Consider the following 19,727-nt stretch of genomic DNA (forward strand, 5'->3'; position numbering starts at 1 on the left):
TAGTATGACATGACCAAATTTGTGTTAAGGAAACATACTAACTTAGCTGGAAAAGTCATTTAAGACTAGTAGAAGAACGTAGAGAAAAAGGCAGCAGATTCTGGACATAGATGTCCCTACCTGAGCTCATTCAGCCCTAGCCCTCTAAGTTCCTATCCCACTCTACTCTGTCATCATGATGACCTCTGAAACTTTTCTTTGTTGCTAAACTGTCTCATCCCAGATCCCTCTTCTCTTTCATTCCTTCTATCTTTGGTATTTTCCAAATTTTAGCTTTCTCCAAAAGTCTTCATGCATCTTCACACCCTCTCTGTTTTTCCTCCTCTTACAGTGATAATATAAAGACCAAGAAGAAGAGAATGCAGAAACTTGGGTCCCCATTGGCACTTTTGGCCACTTGCTCTGTCACCAGCAATGAAAAGACCCTTCATCTTCTACATGACTCTCTCCATCCACCCTGCCCAGTGCTTTGTGGTTGGTCATTGCTTTAAGTATTCTTAGCCCTCTAGAATGCTGAGTCCACACTGCTGATTTCACCCCAGGTAATAGAATTCCATGTTCTATTTCCACCTGCGAGGCCAGATCACGCTGCTATATTTGACCAATCACCTCTCTTAGTGCCTAGTAAAGTGTTCCATATTCCAAAGGAGTTAGATGCTGGCTTGATTAATTGTCCATAACATCAGCTTTTATGTGTAGATAACAGCTATCAGTGCTTTTTTTATAGGACACAGGCATAAGCAAAGAGTCTTTTCCCAAGTTAAAACAAACAAACAAACAAACAAACTTTGGAGCTGTAGTGGTTGCTGAAAGTCTAACCTTGATGCAGCTGCAACCTCCTCCCACTTCCCTTATGGGCCTGGCTACCTCCTACAACTTCCCTCCTTGCTTTTCTCCCAGTGTTGAACACAACCATGTCCACCAATGAAAATGCTAATTCACCCATTGCCCAGCTTAATAGATTTAAGAACGAAGGGAAAGACTGCACAGAAATGAGGCGCTGACGTATTGAAGTGAACGTAGAACTGAGGAAAGCTAAAAAGGATGACCGGATGCTGAAAAGAAGAAACGTCAGCACTTTTCCTGATGATGCTACTTCTCCTCTGCAAGAAACCGAAATAACCAGGGCTCTGCACTTTGGTCCGTTAAAGAGATCGTCAAAGGCATAAATGGTAATAATCTGGAGGTTCAACTTCAGGCTACCCAAGCGCTAGGAAACTCCTTTCTAGGGAAAACCAGCCTCCCATAGACCAAATAATTGAAGCCGGTATGATTCCAAAGCTTGAAGGCTTCTTGGGCAGGAGAGTTTGTAATCCTATTCATTTTGAATCTGCTTGGGCACTTACTAACATTGCTTCTGGAACATCAGACCAAAGGCTATGGTAGATGGAGGGGCTATGCCTGCATTCATTGCCCTGTTGGCTTCTCCCCAGGCTCACATCAGTGAACAGGCAGTGTGGGCTCTGGGAAACATTGCAGGTGATGGTTCAGCCTACAGAGACTTGGTTATCAAGTATGGTGCTATAGACCCTCTTTTAGCTCTGCTTGCAGTTCCTGATATATCATCATTATTATGTGGATATTTAAGAAATCTTACCTGGACACTTTCGAATCCTTGTTGGAACAAGAATCCTGCTCCCCCGATTGAAGCTATTGAGCAAATTCTTCCTACATTAGTTCATCTTTTGCATCATGATAATCCAGAAGTTCTGGCACATACTTGTTGGGTCATTTCCTACCTCACAGATGGCCCCAACGACAGGATTGAAGTGGTTGTGAAAACTGGAGTTGTCCCACAGCTAGTGAAACTTCTAGAATCTGGTGAATTGCCCATAGTGACTCCTTCTTTATGGGCTATAGGACAGATGAACACACTCAGATTGTAATAGATTCAGGAGCACTTGCTATCTTTCTTACCCTGCTTAATCACACCAAAACCAATATCCAGAAGGAGGCTGCATGGATCATGTCAAACATCACAGCTGGCCATCAAGACCAAATATAGCAAGTTGTGAATCATGGATTAGTTCCACACTTGGTTGGAATTCTGTCAAAGGGAGACTTTAAGTCACAGAAAGAAGCTGTATGGGCTGCCACAAACTATACAAGTGGTGGAACAATTGAACAGATTGTCTATCTTGTCCAAAATGGAATTCTGGAACCTTTAAATCAACCTCTTGTCTGCAAAAGACAGCAAAATTGTCTTGGTTATTTTGGATGCAATTTCAAATATTTTTGTGGCTGCTGAAAAACTAAATGAAACTGAAAAACTCTGTATCCTAATTGAAGAATGTGGAGGACTAGACAGAATTGAAGCACTTCAATCCCATGAAAATGAAATGGTGTATAAGGCTTCCTCGAGCTTAATTGAAAAATATTTCTCTGCAGAGGGAAAAGATCAAAATGTTGTTCCAGAATCTACCTCTGATGGCTATACCTTCCAGATTCAAGATGGCACACCTGGGACCTTTAACTTTTAGATTTTACAGTCAAACCTGCAAGTCTTGTATGCCTTGTTCTTGGTATAATTTTGTCTTACTGTCTCTCCACTTTAAGATCTTTTTTTTTTTTAAATGTGACTTTTAATGTAGCACTAATGCATATTTGAACAGTCTGGACTGTGTACATACTGTATGAAACCTCTATCCTCAATAGGGTTCTTATTTCTATGTGGAATTTTCTGTCTTGCAGTGTCCTGTAAATAAAAGCTTAATTCCACCCTTTGCCTTACCTCAGCTTGCTTTTATCACATTTTAAGTGTGATAGTCCAAGAAAAGTGGGAGATTCTATTCCAAGGATCTTGATTTTTATATGTGGTTATTTCCTCCATAAATAGAGTTTGTAACTGGAGAATGTAGTTTTTAAAGAGTTGATTTGGCTGAAAATCCATGACTTTGTGGCTGGCCCATTCAGACTTTCTAAAACTAGGCAGCTAGTCTTACAACTAGTATTTACCACTAGGTCAGGTTGATCACCCTAACCCAACTTAATGTAGAGAACAGCAGAACCTGCATTTTATTCATAAGTCTTTGTCAACTCAACATGATGAAATTTAAACTTCGGTGGAAGAGCTATTCATGTTTCTATTCTGATGATTATACCTTAGTAAATAAATGATTTCCAGTGTGATAAACTTAAAAAAAGAAAAAAGTTTAAGACCTTTTAATAGGATTTTAGTTGACTTTTAGAATTCTTAGGATGCTCTGTACTGTAAATCTGCTAAGAGCATGGATCACTCAGTCATGGTGACCCTGCTAACATTGCCCCGATTTATACTTCAGAGGATACATTTTCTGTCCTCACATCTGAGGAACTCCTGACCCTCAATGTTCCTGATGGATTTGCCTCCTCACTTGCCAATTTTTCATCTTCTGGATGGGAAGCAGTATTTAACTTTTAAAATGGAGCTTCTCACATCTCACATCATATGATTTCATCCATTTCCTATTATTTTTCTGTAATAGCTAAAAATTATGTATCTGAGTATAAATTTTCATTATACCTGACTTGGCAGGTAGTTCATAATGGGGCAGAAGGATTGTGTGTGTGTGTGTGTGTGTGTGTATGTATGTCTGTGTGTGCACAGAGTATTGTTTGCACATATAATTTTATATATGAATTTTTGATAGATATTATATAGTATATGCATTTATTTGTTGTTATTTTTCAGTCATTCAGTCATGTCTGATTCTTCGCAACTCCATGTGCTATCCTGTCCATGGGCTTTTCTTGGCAAGGATAGTAGAGTGGCTGCCACTCCTTCTCTAGACAATTAAGGAAAACAGAGACTAAGTGATTTGCCCAGGGTCATACAGTTAGTAAATGTCTGAGGCCAGATTTGAACTCAGGTCTTCCCGACTCTACTGACAGCACTATCTACTGAGCCACTCACCTGCCTCTCAAATTTAATTTACATATATACAATTTATAAACATATATATGTAATTTATTTGCATATATATATATCTATTTATATGTGTATAAAATTTATTTGTTATATTCTGGTCACTTCCTCTCTAGTTATTGTGTGAATGTATATGTGTGTACATGTATACAGATATAAAGAGAGATAAACAAATTTTTTGACCTAATAATGACTATGACTAAAGTATACAACATTCTCCACTTGGCAACAAATTCTCTGCAAAAAAGAAGGGAAATATTCTTACCTTCGCTACCTGGTTCCAACATTCAATGAGAATCCTTATATCTTTTTTAAGCAACCATTAATTACATCATAATGATTACTGTGTATATTATGCTCTAAGTTTTGCTTTATTCTCTTTGTAGTAGTTCTCTAAAACTTCCCAGATTTCTCCAAATTTCTCTGTTCTATCAACCATTACAGGAAAATTATATCCCATAATATACAAATAATAATAGCAACAAGAATAATTTATATAGAACTTCGAGTTTTGTAAAATCTTTTCCATGTGTCTTCTTCTTTAAACAGTCCTGTGAGAGGTTGGCTGTTATTATTCCAATTGGACAAGAGGAGAAGGAGGCCAAGAAGAGTTAAGCCACTTGGCATAAATGAAACAGTTAAGGTCTGAACTCTGGTCTTCCTGATTCTAAGTCAAACTAGCCTCGAATCACACTTTGTTTAATCAACACTATTTCTAGTTTGTTGGCCGTTACAAAAAAAGAAGTGTTGTTTTGAATATTTTAGTAAATAGAGGCTCTTTGTAACTTCCCTACCTTGTAAATTACCTTCTTCTGATATAGGACCAAAAGTTGCATCTTTGATCCAGAGACCTCTGAAATATTGAAAAACTTTTAAAAATAGTTTCATATTTTGAAAAGTAGAATGTGTACAGTCTAATAATATATCATGTTGCATGTTAGTATGTAATAATGTGTGCTTATGACAAAAAGTCTATGCATGTCATGATTAGAGGTACTAATGGGTACCTCATATTTTTATTATGAAAGTTGACATTTCATTCTGCCATCTGTGCTATATTCCAAATGATGTCCATCAAGGGAGGAATTATTATAAGATACCCTTCAGAGTGTCTGGCAGGTTACTGGCCTATGAAGCCTAGGGAGATCCTAACTGTGATGCCAAGACCAGTCATTGTAGTGAGCAGCACAAGATGACTATGGTTGCCTTGAAAGCAGGAGCTACAGCAGGATGGGGACAGTTAATCCAGATTATTCTTTCTTAAGCTATATCTATTTCTCTACCCCTAATCTCCCAAATCATTAGCAAAATGATAAATAAATACAAGGTTGTTAGCTTTGAGCTGTATAATGAGTGACCACTAATGGAGCCTTCATTCCAAAGATATCTGTATCACTTCAAACTCTAAGGTCAATATGAACTTCTAAGATAATGAGTAGGTCTTTTTTTCCAATGGTGTTTCTGATTTAGAATAATAAGCTTTTTATATATGGATGACAAGATTTCTTACAAACTAATGCCCCCATTTTAGAGATGAAGAAATAGAGGCCAAAGAAGATGAAATATGAAGCACAGAATCACAGAAGTTCATATTCTGAGGGGAATTCTGAAGCCACATCATTCAATCTCTATCTAAAGATGAATTCTCTCAACAACAATTTGAAAACCTCTAATGAGGAAGATTACACTCATTACCAAGTTGGATCATTCCACATTTTATTTGTTAAAACTTTGCCATCCTTACATGAATCTAATCCATCCTCTTGATATCATCTACCATTGTTTGTCATGTTGCTGTAGGTCACACAACTATAGGAACATTTTAGAGTTAGAATTATTCACATTTGATCTGATATAGTCTAGGAGTGAAGTGACGAGGGCCTGCACCAGGATGGGGACAGTGACAAACCTGAGCTGGAAAGAAATAATGACCCTGAGACAATCAACAAGTGGAGAAAGAGAAGGTAGGACTGAGCTATGAGAAAGTGTGTGTGTGTGTGTTGGTCCTTTGTTGTCGAAGAAGACCATGCCATCAGAGAAATAATGAAATGACTTTCACTTGACTTTGTTTTGAGTGAGGGAGTGAGGACCTGTGCAGGTCACCAGCCTCACTTCTCCTCCAGAGCCATCTGAATCCGGTGAACAGATATCAGAATGACTGGAGGTGACCCAGGATGAGGCAATTGGGATTAAGTGACTTGCCCAAGGTCACACAACTAGTGAATGTCAAGTGTCTGAGGTGAGATTTGAACTCAGGCTCTCCTGACTCCTGCACTGGTGTTCTATCCACTGCACCACCTAGCGGCTCAGACAATGAAGCAATATCGATACTAAACATACACCAAATGGCAGAGCAGCCAAATGAGAAAGAGGCATGGTGTAAAGGAGGACCTGCACAGCTACAGGTATGTCGGTGTCAAAGACTCAAGTAGACATGACCAGTTGTATCCATGTCCTCCAGGACTGAGAGAAGTTCTAAGAAAAAGCCTCCACTTTCCTCTAACTTCTCCTCCTAGTGTCTGTCTATCAAGAGATGCTATTAAAATGTTATGCTGTTTTTGGCCCCAAAATGTTTAGTAAACTCAATTTTGCCTTAATCACAAAGTCAAGAATGTTACTTATAGATAGACATAAATACAAATTAAGTCAGAGATCTCTGCCTAAGTGTTTGGAATTTTCTTGCAAACTCAATTCAATTGTGATTGTACTCTTTAGTTTTCATATATTAAAAAATGAATAATGAGGATTGAATCACCTGAACTTGAGGAACCATTGTATTGCCCTTAGTTTTAAAGCAAGTTAATTAGTCTGATAAAGTGTTATAAATACAATCAGCAACAAGAAGAAAAGAATAGAAATGGAAGAAAATGAGAGGAGAAAAAAGAGAGAAAAAAAGAGGAGATGAGAAACAATTCTGACTTTTGAAAATAATAGAGAGAAAACTCAGTTGTCACTTCATTCCATTGCATTGGAGGTAAAGTACACTAGTCTGATAAACTGATGAATGAACCAGATGTAGAGGGAGCTGAAGTAAGCTGAAGTTATATGATTTTATGTTTAACTTGAACATTGTGTTGATGGTAACTTAAAAACATCCAGCAGTAAGGATTACTTTTGATTCACATGGTAATGCAACACCTGATATCAAGATCCTGTTATATAGGCAGGCAGGAGGGAGAGTGAGAGAGAGAGAGAGAGAGAGAGAGAGAGAGAGAGAGAGAGAGAGAGAGAGAGAGAGAGAGAGAGACAGAGACAGAGACAGAGACAGAGAGACAGAGAGAGAGACAGAGACAGAGACAGAGACAGAGAGAGACAGAGAGACAGAGAGACAGAGAGACAGAGACGGACAGAGACAGAGACAGAGAGACAGACAAAGAGAGACAGAGACAGATAGAGAGAGAGAAAGAGAGAGAGAATTTGTTAAACATTTACTACAAGCAAGGGTTGAGCTAAGTGTTGTCTGAAGATGCAAAAATAACAATTCCTTCCTTCTAGGAGCTTATATCTGAATGTGGAAAGAACACATAAAAAGAGGTCTGGAAATACAGGGGAAAAAATGGATTTAAATGTGAATTAAAGGAAATGTTCATACCAACTGGATGTATAAAATTAAGACTTAAACCAGAATTGTTTTGGTCTGGACATGCATGGCCAATGGATGAGTGCCTCACACCTACTATCTATGTGTACAAACAGAGCAGGTGCAGGGAACCTTGTAAGGAAATCCTAAAGCACAGCTGTGCTGTTTGTTTGTTGTTTTAATAGAAGGCCACAGCTGTACCATCAAGTCACGTTGAGTTGTCTTCATAAGCTTGAATCTCATGTAGCTGTCCTCCTCCCCACTTCCACAGCAGAAATTATATCCAAACTAGGATTATGCTTCTACTTTGTTGGCCTGAGGGATGAAAAAGCCCGTAATAACTGACAATAATCCCATTTTGGGAGCCATAAGCCAGGTAGTATAGAATTCATCCCATCCTTCCCTAGTCCAAACATTTATTCATGGTCATGTTTTTTTGTTTTTTTAATTTTTCCACGTGGGCATTTACCCCTTGACTATGGAGGAGAAAATGGGGGTGTAGAAAGGAACATTTGTCAGAATTAGAATGCGCCGAATCAGATCATGACTAGATACGTTCCATATTTAACAAATAGGCCTGTCACTGCAGCCCTTCGTTACTATGGAGATGACAGATGGTAATCAGACAATAACAAAGGACACTCCATCCCACAGCTGTTCCATTATTCTCTGACTCTAGAGAAAGATGCCCACAACGGCTAGGGTACCTCTGTATGCAAACTATATGATTCTTTTATCCCAGAGACCTGCAGAGTATTTTGTTTTATATGGATTTGTAGGCTGCCTGACTCCTACATAAAGCTTGCATGGGAAAATTGCAAAAGGCCCACGCATGTTAATTTTTAGTGCAGCAGGCCGCTAAGCCTATCACCTCACAAGAATGTTCTTTTATAGCCTTGTCAATCAATGCATAATTAAATGAATTTACATGCAGAACAGATGGGAATTTTGGAAAAATTACTCTTCCTAAATGCATGTAGAGAAAAATGACTTGGAAATTTCATATATATGTACATTTGTGTTTTAGATATAGGAATATAAGTATGCATGTCCATATTCCAACTTCAATGAAGAATTTAATTAAGTTCTAAAAATATGTCATAAAAATAAGATTCACTAAAACATGCAAAGCACTATTAATTTCAGACTAGCTGGTAGTTGCCAATATTCTCCTAGGCACAAGTTAAACTGCAGTGTCATTGTAGAGGATAAATATAGAACAGGACAGACTAAAGTGTTAATAGATATTTTACTTCTGTACTTTTTGGTGGACTTAGAAACAGTCTTTAATAGATTAATCCAAAGGGATTTGCAGGGGTTTTTTTAGGTTAAAAAATTAATCACATCCCTTAATAAATTTAGGAAGATGTATTGATTTAAATCAGTATTTGATTATGTAATGTGCTTATATAATTCTTTAAATCAGTTATGTAAATAATTATCAGTTTATAGCACATCTGTAATATATGCTAAGTGGTTCAAGGAACAGAGCAATATTCCTGGAGTCAGGAGGACCTGATGTCAAGTCCACCCTCAGGTTCCAGCTGTGTGACCTAGAGTAAATCACTTCACTTTGTAAGACTCAGTTTTTTCATCTGTAAAATGAGCTGGAAAAGGAAATGGCAACCCACTTTAGTATCTTTGAAAAGAAAATAGAGTTAGAGTCAGACATGACTTGAAAATGACTAAGCAATGAAAAAATATTTGAAAATTGATTCATTTCAAAATTTTTCCACAAGAAACATACATGCACATATGTGTTTATTAAAGCTTCAAACTACCAAGATTTTTGAGCCACCTTGTATTTACACACACACACACACACACACACACACACACACACACACACACACACAGGATTTTGCCAATATAGAAAAATGACCTCTACTGAGGTGTCATGTATATGGTTAGTGGGTGTCATAGAACCCAGAACCCTCTTGCATGACCCTCAAACTAGATTTAAATGTAGTTCCTATCTGATTTTAAAATGTTCATAAAAATGTATGTATATATATATAAATTTATATATATACATATGTATGTATGTGTGCATATGTGTATGTGTACATATGTGTATATACTATATATACTGTGTACTATATAAATATATAAAGCTATATCTATATCTATATACATACATACATATACATATACATCATATACATATACATATACATATATATATAAATATATGCTGTTTCAGTCCTCATTTATATACCACTGGTTGAGTAGACTTCTTCCAGAATTACCCGAGGGTATGTAGATTAGAATGAACTAGCCATTTAGACAGATTTTAAGCTTAAATTGGATTAGAACCCAGTCCTTTCTGTCTTTGAACCTACCACTCTCCCCACTCTCTCAAAATAATGAGTCTCCCATCCCCTGAGCTTTATCCACTGCCAAACGAAGTGAAGGCATGCGCTCAACAAAGATCCTCAGAATTGATTGGAAATTAAAATTAATGTCATTAGATCTGCAGGGAACCTCTTAGACCATCTAATTCAAGATCTTTCATTTGAGAGATCCTGAAACTACTACCCAGAGACACAAAGTGATGACTTTACCAAGGTCCCTCAGGAAAGCATCAGGCACAATTTGAACCCGGTCATCTTCTGGGTTCCAATATACTTCCCCTTTTTATCACACCATGACACGTTTTGTTGTTTTTTTTTCCCCATGAGTAAGGCAGGGTTGAGGTTTTATAACCAACATTCTAAAACTTTCACACTTAAGCCTGAGGGCACAAAAGCTTCCAATCTCAAGTCAGTCACACTTCTATAAAAGGATTAAGTAATTAATTCAGCAATTGCTGAGTACAAGGCTCTGTGCAGGTGCTGTCCATAGTCCAAGGATAACTAAAGCATAGGCTTTGTTCTCAGAAGTCTAAGGGAGAGGACACGTACATCAATAACTTCCATCCAAAGACCAGAGAGAGATCAGGCCATGACCTCTTGCTGGAAGAAAGTGACAGCAATATCAACCACCCTTTCAGCCATCTCTACCCAGCCTAGCCAGTGTTATTTCCTTAGAAGAGAAGAGAATAATGGAGGTGTTAAAAAGAGTTCTTTTACCTTAGTATCCCTTAGATCCTTTTCCCTTTGAAGAATCAGAGCCCAGGGCAAAATGGGGGAGATGAGGGAGGGGACAGTATTTGCCAATCCAATAGGTTATGAAAGGAGATCATAACTAATATGAATTTCCACTTGTAAATCATCTGCAAGTGGAACTTAGAGACTCGGAGAAGATAATATTTCAGGAAATATTCAAAGAGAAGAGTTCAAAAAAGTAGATCTGAACAAGGGCCCTGATACTTTCTGGACCTCCGAGATCAGGAGTTCTTCACATTTTATGTGGAATGTACCCCTTTTGATAGTCTAGCAAAGCCTGGGAACCCCTTCTCAGAATAATGATTTTAAATGCTTAAAATAAAACAGATATATTACAAAGAAAACCAATTATATTGAGATATATTTGCCAAGATTAATACATATTTATATACTCAAATGTATACCTATTTACTTGTACATATTACAGAAAGATATATGCATATTTGCATATATGCATATAATAGCTAACATTTATACAAATATTCTATGTGCCAGGCACTGTGCCAAGAACTGTACAATTATTGTCTCATTGATTGGCACAACAACCCTTGGATTTAGTAGCTATTATTTATCTCTATTTTATAGTGGAGGAAACTGAGGCAAATAGAGGTTAAGTGACTTGCCCAGGGTCATATAGCTAATGCTTGTCAGAGGACAAATTTGAATTCAGGTCTTACTGACTCCAGACTCAACATTCTATCCATTGTAATGTCTGCATATCACAGAATTTCGTGGACCCCAGGTTAAGAGCTCAGGAGCTAGCATGAATTAGAAAAGGCATTTCACAGTCAGTAGCTAACAGAAATCCATGAGGAGAACTTTCCCCTTTCTTCAGGTTTAAGCTTGCTAATCACAAAATGACCAGAAGATGTTGATCAGTATTATCTTAATGACAGCTGGAGAGCTGAAAACGAGCCATAAAGGATCAGCTGAGTTACTACATCCCATTGCAAAAAGAATAGGGAACAAACTGAAAGAACAGCAGCAGCAGCACCACAATGAAGTGGCTCAGTGGATAGAGCAGTGAGTCTATATTCATATACTCTTCCTGAGTTTAAATCTGGCCTCAGATGCTTGCTACTTGTGTGACCCTGGGCAAGTCGCTTCTTTATTTGCCTCAGTTTTCTCATCTGTAAAATGAGTTGGAAAAGAAAATGGCAAACCACTCTAATATCTTTGGCAAGGAAACCTCAAAGGAAATCATAAGCAATCAGATGCAATTGAAACAATTAAAAAACAACAATAAGAAGCTAGTATTTATGTAACTTTTTAAAGATTTGCAAAGCATTGTACAAACACCATCTCATTTTATTTTTATAACTACCTGGAAGTAGTGCCATTATTATCCTAATTTAATAGATGAAAGAACAGAAGCAAATAAAAGGTAATGACTGGTCCAGGATTACACAGCTAGTGTGACCTGAAGCTAGATTTGAACTCAGCTCTTCCTGAATTCTGATCCAGCACTTTCTTTACTGCATTGCCTACTTACCGGATACATCAGAGAGTAGTAGGGTAACCTTGCCAAAAGACATCTACGGTTCTGCAGTATGAGAGTGAGGTGCCTTTAATATGGTAATGTAGTTTTTGTATGTGTTCTCTGTTTGGGGGTCCTAGATGGATTAGTTCCTTACATGTGCATACCAAAATGGGCCCTTTATAGTCTACTTTTCCTGTGATTATGTGGATATTAATGGAAGGGTGAGTTTATGGTTGGTAAGTGAATTCTTCTGCTATTCCTAATACGGCAAAATTTCATTTATTTTTTTTTCATTTTATGTATTATATATGTGACTAATAAGAGTAAACACATTGTCAGTGGTCAGTGGTTTGAAGCAAATTCCAGTCTATGAATACCTAGTACCTGGAGATAATCTTCTGGGCTTTGATAGAGATAGGGAGTCCTTGGTCCTACATTGCAATACTGTATAAAGAATATTGTTAAAAACACCCCAGAGGAATTACAAACCAATTGAAAGTTTCAGAAGAGGGAGATAATTTCCATTTTTAGGCAAAGGGTGGTGGTGGAGGATTTAGGGAAGGCTTCCTGGAAGACTGGCATTTGAAGACTGGATAAGATTTATGTGGTGGATTAGTTCTGAACCATAGACTTCCAGCCATTCACTGAGTCTGTACTTAAAGGTTTTCAGCTTATCCTACTAAGTCAGCCAGCCAGCCAATCCTGAAAAAAGTTTGGCTGAGTTGGCATCGCTATCATGTAGTGATGAGCCTTAGGAGTCATCTTTAATTCCTCAGACTTAAGCTAAGCAAGAAAAATGCTTTTTCCCCCTGAATGTGGAAACTAGTTACTCCTCTTTTCTAAGTTACATTGAAATATGTTTTAAAGTCTGCTTGCCCTACAAGTAAATTTGGGTTGATTTTCTACTTCCGTCTTTAAGGTAGAGTAAAACTGGCATTCCAGCATTCCACTTCAGGAGATCCACAAAGGTTTTCCACATATCAGTCAGCCAACCTGGCTATAGATAGAAAGGCCATGAATAGTATATTGATTCTGAACCTTTTTTATATCACCCAGTAGTGAAACTTTCTTGAGTTAACTTTTTAAAAGCACCTAATTTTAATGATATTTTTTGAGTATTTTCGATGTTCAGGTGACAACGTCTCAGTTACTTGAGTTCCAGGGAATCTCCAAATCCATTTACCTCAAACCTGTGGTTGAAAAATCATCATCATCATCACCAGCGTCTTCACCATAGATCTCCGCTACTTCCCAAGTCAACTCATTCCCTCTTTGGTCAACTCTGGAATATTTTTCCATAGGTAAACCCTATCCTTCTGTAATTCCTGCCTCCAATTCAGTTTTTCCCATGTATTGGAATTGAGAACCAGCATGACAGTGAGGAGAACATTGATGAGGAGTCTGATGATCTGCTTCAATTTCTACAACAGTTGCTTATAAGCTTGGCAGCTGTGGGTCAATAGCTTCTCTGGCCCTTAGCTTCTTCATCTTTAAAATAAACAGATTTGCTTAAAAGGACACAGAAGATTCTTCCAGCTTTAGATTTGTGATCCTGTTAATACACACAAATGCACATTTTCTGAGATGGAGAAGACAATAATTTGCATTTATCTTTGTAAAGTACTTCATGTACATTCTCTCATTTGTACTTCCATGCCAACCCTGTGAGGTTTACGTTTCTTTCTCTTGTTTCTTTTTTCTTTCTTTTCTTCCTTCTTTCTTTTTATATCAAAGTATCAAAAGCAACTTATCATCATGATTAATTTTTTTGAGTGTCAGGTTTTTGAAATATACCATCATATTATAAAAGTGAATGTAATGGTTTTTTTGGTCTCATTCCATTGATTTATTTTTCTTGCATTACTACTATAGCTTGCATTTCTTTTTTAAATTCAGTTTTTTCAGTTCTGAATTCCCTCCCTCCCTCCTACCCATCCATTCAGAGAAAAAGTAAGAAACACAAAATCCATTACAAATATGTGTGTGTGTGCGTGTGTGTGTGTAAATTCAGGCAGAACAAATTTCCACATTATCCATGTCCAAAAGAAAAAAAAGCTTCACTTTGCCCTCTGAGTACATCCCCTCTCTATCTGGAGGTAGAGTACACATGTGGAACTGACGCAAATTGAGGGTGAGTTAACCCCATTTTACAGATGATAAAGCTGAGGCTTAAAAAGTTACTGATCTATTGAGGGTGACATAGTTCACAAGGGTCGTCTCTCAGATTTAAACAGGACTCTGAGTTAAGGGTGATGCTGTCTACACCACACCACACAGATTGTTTGCTGACCACAAGTGTTAATGTATGTGTCTTAAAAGTCTTAGTAGACTTTTAAGCTACTTTGGGACACTCCACATGTTTGAAAATGAAATTGGATTTCGTGCTTCTCCTTGTTAAGTGGCTGCAGAACAACTTTCATTTTCTCCTTTATTTACTTAAACTGTGGGTTGTGCAGATTATTTCTGTTTATCATTTTTATCACTTTAAAAATGTGTTTTATTCTAACAAGAGCTGCATTTTGTTCATTAATGTCTTTGCAACTGTGCCAGAACTGTGAGAATATACATTTTAATGGTAATATAATAAACTTTCCATCAGAATGCCTAGAAGTATTAGGAGATTGGAGCTGGGGCACAGCCTATAAGCATTTCTTCCATATATAAGAATCGTTAGGCTCATGGGCTTCACAGATATTTGTTGCATCATTAAGATCCTTGTTATCTATGCTTTTGCATTATCATCTCTTCAGATTTCCTGTTTTTGAACAATTGTGTATAACGTATATGTATATACACACATGTAGTAAAAAGAACAACATTCCAGGTTATAACTTGTCATAATTTCTCTTTGGGCATATTCCATTTACTGAGTGGAAGAGTAGCAGATAGGGGAGGTGGCAAACATGGTATAGAATATAATCCTCCTTCCTCAATACAATTAAATAAAGAGAAGGAAGGAATGATTTGGGTCCCTATAGGATTTGATGAAAAGTCAGGATCTTGGAGGTGTGGCCATAAGCACTGAGGCGGTTAGATGTCATAGTGATTGGGGGTTGCAACTGAGGTCAGGAAGACCCAAGTTTGAATACTGGTAGTATTAGTTGTGTGACCTTGGGCAGATCACTTAATCTCTCTCAGCCTCAGTCTCCTCACTTTTAAAATGGGAATAATAATAGCACCTATCTCAAAGATTGTTGTGAGGATCAAATGAGTTAACGTATTTAAAATGCTTTTCAAACTTAAAAAAAGGTTTGCAATGCCACTACTACTACTACTATTACTACTACTACTATTACTACTACTACTACTACTACTACTACTACTACTACTATTAGTACTACTACTACTACTACTACTACTACTACTACTACTACTACTACTACTACTACTGTTACTGTTGCTGCTACTGCTACTATAGATATTAATATTTTTTTATTATTAACTCAAACTCTTATCAACTATACTTCCAAATATGGGTGGTACACTGAGTTAAAGCCCTGATATTTCTCTCCAAGCTTTACCACAAATATATTAATAAAAATAAAAGGTCATTATTTGTTCAAACACATTCTCTGGTTAGAAACAGATAATTCTTTTTCAGAAAAGGCTATAAACAGTTCATGAAAAATGTATGGTGATCCCGGAGGATGTGGAAAGATATGAAGGGGGCCATAGTCCCAAGGGACTAGGGGGTCCTCGGGCCAAGTATTCACATAGAGTCATGTAGCAGCTGCTAGGTAGACACCCAAGAAATCCACAGAGCAGGGTGGAGTTCAGCAGAACTCAACTCGTTTGGATGGGGAAATTGTACTGACTTTTGACTGCCTTCCTTTACACCAAAAGAAACAGAGGGGAAACCTCCCTGTCTCTATAGATATTTCCTGTGTGTTTTTGTCAGTTCGCTGCCAGAATGTGCTTCTTTGAGTGATCTCTTCATCCTCATTAAACAAATACAAATGATCCCCAGAACAGAGTATAAGCAGCAATGTCATAGTATATACGAGCAAATAAAGTGTCTTCTATTTGTAGACTCAAACATTTACAGAATGACCTAGACCTAAGAATACAGGAAGCATACCTCTTTCACTCATCTTCATAGGGGCTGTTTGGTTGTAACTTGGAAAATAATAACTTTGCTTAACTGAAACAAATGAAAGTCAATCAGATCTTTGAAGGAGAGTTTTGCTGTGTTTTCAGTGAATTACTAGGAACCTAAATAAAATCAGAAGACAGATAAATAAATTGAAAGATACGTAGATAATCTTTTTTTAATGTTTTATCAGAGTAGAGAACACCCAGATTGGAAACCTCTCCATGAATTCAGATTGGCATTCCATCTATAGCTACGTTACTCCCTGGGAGAAGGAATTTCTTTATCTTTGTCTTTTTATCTTCAGTTTTTTTTAAAATCAAAAAGCCTTTTTCTTTTAAAAAGGAAACTCATGTTGCTGAATTAGGGGCACCTAGATGGCACAGTGGACAGAATACTGGACTTAGAGTCAGGAAAGCTCCTCTTTTGGAGTCTAAATCTGGCCTCAGACACTAGCTTTGTGACCCTGGTCAAGTCACTTAACTTTGCTAGCCTCAGTTTCCTAATTTGTAAAATGAGCCGGAGAAGGAAATGACAAATCACTCCACTATCTTTTGCCAAGAAAACCCCAAAAGGGTCAGGAAGAATAAACCGACTGAAAAATGACTGTATAACATCAGAATATTGCTTGTTTACAGCATTGCCTGGGGATACTAACAGATTACTGTGAAACTGAACATGGAATTCTTCCAGACTCCAAGGTTTGTTTTCTACTCTCTGCACCACACTGCCTCTGATAGCTGAGTGGCTCGGGGTTCATATGGGGCTTTGAGTTTCAGGAAGGGCTTTATTCATTATTCCTTGGTAGTGGAAGTATCATCACCTCATTGTACAGATAAATTAATTGGATTGTAATTAACTGACTAGTCTAAAATCACATAGCTAGTGGGAGTTGCAGGCAAGATTTCTTCTCTCTTGAGAGGAAAGTCAGTGCACTTTCTATTAAAGTATATGCTAAGAATCACTTAGGTCCAAATCATGCTAAGAGATGTTTCTCATCATTATAATTCATCCAGAAATGAAGTTTTCTTTTAAAAGTGAGGAACTAGGTCACAAGTTTTCATTGTCCTTCTTATAATCAACTCGTCTGACATAATAAGTTCCTTCTATGAGATTGACTTATACTTTTAGAAAACATAATCCAAGTCACTCAGTGTTCAATGGTTTTTCCTTGCTATTGTTCAGCTCAAGGCATCATTGAATATTAAAGTATTTGACAGCATGTACTTGTCAATGAGCACTCTTCTTTTCCCTCATGGTCCAAAGTATAAATTAATTATCCTTTGGCAGACCGATTGCATGTGGGGTCCTTAGAGAGACAACAGACATAGACCAGAGACTTACAGACCTTTCAATTGTATCCAAGCAAAGGGCAGATTTGAGGACTTCTGGGGTAAGAAGGAAAGGAGAGGGAGATAGATTCCTAAATTATGTGGAATTTGCATTTGGAAGATTTTCAAAAGTAGCATTTGAGTTATTATCCAATTATCTTGGCTTCTGTATCTCTGTGAATCCCCTGTTATGGTAAACTAATTGCAAGAGTCCAGCTAGAAACCAATACAAGAAAAACATAACAAAATATGAACATTGCACTATTCCAAGTGTGCCAAACCTCACAAATCTTATTTAAGCAAGTCTAGTGGGAAAATAGGTTTTCACCTTTTGTTTCCTATTTATAAAGTGTGATTGGTGATAGTCAACCTGAAATAAATGGCTCTTGATCATGTGCTATTGTATTAAAAATCTTTAGAAAAATATAAAATACTATAGGCAGAAGGTCCTAGCATGTCTTCATTATTAATAGTAACCGTTATTAATATAATTACTACTGCTACTACATCTAGGACTTATTTTCTTACATGAAATTTATTTAAAAGTAATTTTGAGGGTGCACTCATTTAGGTGACTTGATGACTACTATCAGTTGGTCTATGTGTCTCCACTTGAATTTTGAAAATATTGTCACCTGAGGTAGTCATGCTATTATAGTGACAGAAAGTATTAATCCTTGAATAAGAAAGTCTGGGTTTAAGTCTTGCCTCTATGCCTTAGCAGGAATGTGACCTTGGGTAAATCACTTTATCTCTCCAGCCCTCAGTTTCCTTTTTCCCAAAAGAAGGGTATTGAACTAGATGGTTATTATATATTTGAAAGTGACACATTCACGTTAATTTCCATTTGCCCACCTCAGCCCACAGGAGGCCCCTATGAATTTTATCATATTTATAACTTGTTCCACAAAATCTAAACTTTGATGAAATGTCTTTTGTTTTCTGTTTGCTATTCTATGCATGTTCTCCCTTTCATGCCACAGACCATATTGCTCAGTTGTCATAACATTTTATGCATGTAATGCCTCTTTGTCAGTACTAGACCACATGACTTGAAGAAGAGAGGGATTGCGGAAGGCAGGAATATTCATGGGGTATAGAATATATTATGGCATATACCTGCATATGATCCTCTGGGGCTCTTCATTGCCTACAGGATGAAGAAACAAAACAAAACCCCCAAACTCTTTTCATCTCTAAGCTACCATCTGCCACGATCTATCTCTCACCTCTCTTTCTAGGCCTGTTTTCCTCTCCTCTCAATACTTGGAATAGACTTTTCTTACACCTGCCCATTCCTCCCTCAATAATTTCCTCTTTCGTCAAGGTGCAGCCTTGGGACCATGTCCATCATAATATGTGTTCTTTAGAGTTCTCTAATGGGAAACAAATGATTTGCACATTTCCTGATCTGTTCTGCAGCTATTCTGACCACTACTGGATTATATCTCCTTGAGGACAAGGATGACATTTTTTATCCAGTAAAATGTAAACTCCTAGAGAGAAGGGTCTGGTTTTCCTTTTCATAATTGGCAAATTATCTTGTTACTAATCAATTCTTAAGGAACAGTTGCTATTGAACTGACCTACATTTGTTGATGAATTGGGAAAGTTGAAGAAAGTAGGAAACAGGAAACAGAGGAAGTGATTATCTCATGGTCACAGAAGTTAAGTGGCAGTTAAGTATAAGTTCAGGTTTGATTCAAACAGCAGTGTTCTCTTTTGCTATGTCATGATGCAACCTGCTCTACTTCTGTCTTGCAATTTGCAAAAAGTTAAGGTGGACAAAAAACCTATTGCTTAAACTTACCCTGGTGATTCTCATGCCATCCTTAAGAAAGTCTTCTTGAAACATATCCAGACATCTATTATCATGTGGAAAGAGTATTAAATTTTGAGTCAGAGCTTGTCTTCTGATAAATCCTAACCCAGTCACATATGACATTGGGCCTGTGTAGCAGTAAGCACCCCACCTTACACAGAAGGACCTCCTGTACATGTCCTTAGATCTACCTTTCTAAAAGGAAAGCAACTTTTGAAGGGTCAACAATCACTTTAATTACAAACAGAGAATATACAAGCAGATAAATGAAAACCAACAGACAGGGCTTCTAGCTGTCTAATCATAAGCAATACATAAATCACAGATCAACAGACAGATGCAACTGTCTGACCATTACGTACATACATAGTTATGAGAGAGAGCAGCACCAAAATCTGGGCTTTCAAAGCTGG

At 37.3% G+C, this 19,727-nt stretch overlaps 1 pseudogene; it reads left to right on the forward strand.

The window, feature by feature from the left end:
• Nucleotides 1-357: 357 nt before the first annotated feature.
• LOC140511784 (importin subunit alpha-1 pseudogene) lies at nt 358-2,751 on the forward strand (annotated as a pseudogene).
• The last annotated feature ends 16,976 nt before the right edge of the window (nt 2,752-19,727 follow it).

Source organism: Notamacropus eugenii, chromosome 6 (genome assembly GCF_028372415.1).
Source record: "Notamacropus eugenii isolate mMacEug1 chromosome 6, mMacEug1.pri_v2, whole genome shotgun sequence".
NCBI lineage: Eukaryota > Metazoa > Chordata > Mammalia > Diprotodontia > Macropodidae > Notamacropus > Notamacropus eugenii.